Raw genomic sequence first — 4572 nt, forward strand, 5'->3', positions numbered from 1 at the left:
AAATAGTGTTTGAGGAAGGAGAAATTCTTTTAAAAATACCAGAATCAAAGACAGGTGAAATATTGATGATACAGGAGAAGGTCAAGGAACAAATACCACAAGAAGTAGATCAGGCTGTTATACCTATAGTCTGGGATACAGACGTACCTGGTAATTCAAAAACAGCACAACCTGTAAAAATAGAGTTAAAAGAACAGGCAAAACCAGTAAGAATTAAGCAATATCCAATTAAGCCAGAGGTAAGACAAGGAATTAAGAAATTGATTGATAAATTTTTAAAATTTGGAATTCTTGAAGAATGTGAATCGGAATATAATACCCCAATTTTGCCAGTAAGAAAACCTTCAGGTGAATACAGATTGGTACAAGATTTAAGGGCTATAAATCAGACAGTTAAAGACATACACCCTGTAGTTGCAAATCCATATACACTTTTAACAGCATTGAGAGAGGTTGATCAGTGGTTTACAGTGCTTGATTTGTGGAAATTCCACCTTGCACCCGGCGCCGCAATAAAGAATGCCTGCTTTCTAAAACTCCAATTTGAGTCTTAGAGTTCTTCATCTGCCAATTTACGGTAACAGTTTGATATATTTATCTGGGCTGGTTAGATTATAATTATTTTCTTTGACATTCTAAGCTAAATTAGAATGTTGTGTTACAGACTTTGGTTTAACAGAAAATACCAGTGCTTGAATGTTGTGTCTAGTAAGTCTGTATTGAATAAACTTACTGTATCAGGCTCGTTGTAGCCACGTATTTTAAAATAATTGACAGGCAGGTTAGATTATAATTATTTTCTTTGACATTCTAAGCTAAATTAGAATGTTGTGTTACAGACTTTGGTTTAACAGAAAATACCAGTGCTTGAATGTTGTGTCTAGTAAGTCTGTATTGAATAAACTTACTGTATCAGGCTCGTTGTAGCCACGTATTTTAAAATAATTGACAGGCAGAAAGTTTATAGGAAAGTTCGATTAAAGGAAAAGAGAAAGCATTCCCTTGGGCTCTAATACTAGGCAATAGTGCATATCTATATCTTATAAGCACCTCTTATAAATCTGTTTTCAGGTAAAAATCCATATGGCTTTGTAATCTAATAGAGCAGTGTAAACTAAGTAAAAGTGACTTCAATTACATGCAAGTCTTCAAATAGTGGGTTTGCATGTTATGTAATTCACTTTTGCCAAACGCAGTGCATTGTCCTCTGCATTCCAGGTAACAGAAAACAGCCTGCAAGCCTTTCACCAAGCCCATGTAAATACTTACGTTACTGGCTAGGAGTTGTGTCTATCTTCAGACTTATTTGGAGTTGTGTGGTGAAGTGGGCTGGTACTGCATGATAATGTCAGTGTACTAAATGGATCTTATTAGGCAGTATTGGTTTCCTGACTGTCTTAGAGGTCAATTTTGGTTAAAGAATTTTTAACTCCCTCTACAACACGTGTCAGGTAGCTGTCAAACCCCCTCGCTCCATGGAGCATAAACTGACAGGACTGTAATTTTACCTTAAATCAGTACTTGATGCTTTGGGGTTATTGTAGTCACCCAACATCACTACAGACCCCACGCAGAGCATCTCAAATGTGATGGTGTGGCACAAAGACTATGCTACACAGTCCAGTGTAAATTCTCAGCAAAAATAACTTGAGGTATGACTCTGCAAAACTGGAGTGTTTCAGTTCAGGAAACCATAGTTCACAGCTCACACATAAATTATGTAAATTTTGTAGTAAAAACCTGAATGTGAACTACAGCTTTTAGAAGCAGTAGGTACAATCACAGACTGTATGGTGCCCACTTAACATGTCTGTCTATCAGAAATGCAGTATCTTTCTCCTCTGCAGAAAGGCAAATATTAGTGCTCTGTGGTCTTGCTAAATGAAAGCCTCCATTTGATTACATTTCTCCTGGATCATGAAATACTCTTAAAATAAGCTGTTACCTTTGTGTAAAAAGAAAAAAGTGTATATATAGGTTTACATATGAAATGGCTCCTGTGTTCCCTATCACGGAGCAGATTTTTCTGAAGAAGATGCATGAAAGGATTGGATGGAGGGAATTTTAAGCAGATGGCATGTTTTATCCAGATAAGTAGAGCAAGGTAATTAAACCTGTTTATGGGTTGTGTCAGTCTGTGAAGTCTTCTAGCCCCACTGAATTGAGAGAGACTTTGTACTTAAATCAGGCTGTAGAGGAGGATGAGTTTTCAAGAGGGCAAAAGAGCTTGCAGTGAGACAGGCAATAACTTGCACTTTCATTTTAATTTAGATGTAAACAGCAGTGGATCTGTTCTGAAGGCAGGTAACTTTGGTTATTTTTTTTAAATACTATTTATAATTTCAACACATAAATTGTGACCACTGAAAAATACTGTAAAAATGTGGTAAAATATTTTCTCAGCCTAAAAAATCCCAGCTAGAAGCATCTCCAGATTTGGAGATACTAGAATTAAAGTAGTCTTCAATTAGATATCAGAAATCAGCCTTAATAAAACAACATAATAAACTTTTAAAAAGACATTAACTGCAGTGACAATGACTTGGGTGCAACTAATTCTTCCTCCTCAGTGCTTTGGTGTTCTGCTAAAACATAGGACTTGATGGGTGAAGGAAGAGGAAGAGGGTCAAATGGGCCTAGGAAGCGCAACTGTTTAAATAATAATTAGGAGGGGAAAAAAAAAAAATCCTTTCCTTCCCATGTCCCAGACTAAGTTTTCTAGCATTATCAAAACTGAGGAAGTACAAAATGGGCTAGAGTGGAGAAGAAATCCTCTGATCTGATGTCAGGTGGCAGACTATGCAAGCAGGCAGCCTGGGAAGTGTTTGGAGAGTTAATCTCTTGCCTCTCAAGGAATTAATATATGGTTGGATGAATGGTGATGGCTCACACTGAGGATCCTGGCCCAAGATCTCCAAGAATGTAATGTTCAGTTTCTGTGAAAGAATAAACTACTCAAAACTCAAACTCCGTCTGTCATTTCCACTTCATTAGGTGGGACCATATCAAACCTCTACAATGTCTTGCTGGCTTGCTACAAGTATTTCCCCAAGGTTAAAACTAAAAGCATGGCTGCACTTCCACGTGTTGTGCTGTTTGTTTCTGAGTACGTGAATATTTCACTGCAGCAGGGCTCCATAAACTGCCTGCCTATGGTGCATCATCAATGAGGAGTGCTGTAATGCCTGTGGTAGAGCACACAGCCTGTGATTTCTGAAAATCCCAAATGTTTTGTAGCGTGTGCATGTGGGGAAAAATATTCTCGGTGATTTAGGAAGCTCTGGTCCTAGATTTGAGCCTGTGGTGCTATGTGCTTCTGAATCACATGGATTGTGATGTTCAATGTAAGCATCCACATCCTGCAAGTATTTGAACCTTAGATGATCCTTAAATCATACGATGGTCTTGTTACCGTAAGTCGGCAGATGAAAAACTCTCTAAGACTCAATTTGGAGTTTTAGAAAGCAGGCATTCTTTATTGCGGCGCCGGGCGCACAGGGGATCGCTCCACCTAGTGTGCACGCCGGACTGCTCAACTATGGGAGTTATGTACAATCAGAATATACATATTCATTAGATTTCTGAGAAATGATTAGCATATCATGTTATTTCTTGGAACTCATTAACATATGCAAAAGTCATTAACGCATGTGCTCTTATGTTCGTTGGTGGTCTTCCAGGGTGCTCTGGTGGTCGTCGATAGTCTTCCTCACTGTGTCCGCTAATTGAACTCAGTCTTTTCACCTAGTTGCAGTAGCTGATTTCAGCATAACTTCCTTATCCATTCCACCCCTGTACACAGAGCTTCAAGGATTCCTTTTATCTATAGAATGTCCAGTCTGCAGAACATTTAGTTACTTCGCTTCGACAAAGAAAACCGTATGTCTCCTTAGTGTTTCGGTATCAGCCTGCATGGGAAAGCATGGTCTGCATGAGCACGTAGCCTAGATATCACTGTTACCTGAAGACCGACCCCTTAACTGAGCCTCTTTTCCTGCTTGGGAAAGAGCAATAATATCTTGCTGACCTGTATTAGCAAATTAGCCTCAAGGGCACACATCAATTTTTTTTTTTACCTAATCATTGTAATTTTGACAGTTTCAAAGAGTAGGTGGAAAAAAAATGGTTATTCATTAGCCAAAACCAAGTATGTCTATTTCCTTTACAAATAAGAACATCAAACAGCCTTTTGTTTGAATTAAACATTTCATTTCAATAAAAAAAGACCTGCTAATAGTGAATTTGATTTTTTTTTTACAGTACAAACACATAAAGACATTTCAGAAGTAAAATCATTCATATTCTATATCAAGTTCTTTCACTGAGAATATCAGAATTAAGTGCAGGAGTGTTCTTTGAGATTTTTTTTTTCCCTGCTGATAATAAACAACTGCCAAAACTGTCAGATGGTCATGACCCCTGTGGTATCACTGTGTCTTTTTTTTTTTTTTGGTCCCTTTTTATTTAAAAAAAAAAACAAACCCAAAAACCAAAAAACTCTTGCTCTGATCATAGAATCATAGACTAGCTGAGGTTAGAAGGGACCCATAAGGATCATCAAGTCCAACTCCC

At 37.8% G+C, this 4572-nt stretch overlaps 1 pseudogene; it reads left to right on the plus strand.

Moving 5' to 3' along the window:
• LOC103919226 overlaps positions 1-4572 on the plus strand; it is a 29702-nt pseudogene that overhangs the window by 5596 nt on the left and 19534 nt on the right.

Source organism: Pygoscelis adeliae, unplaced genomic scaffold, assembly GCF_000699105.1.
Source record: "Pygoscelis adeliae isolate BGI_AS28 unplaced genomic scaffold, ASM69910v1 Scaffold6, whole genome shotgun sequence".
Classification (NCBI taxonomy): Eukaryota; Metazoa; Chordata; class Aves; order Sphenisciformes; family Spheniscidae; genus Pygoscelis; species Pygoscelis adeliae.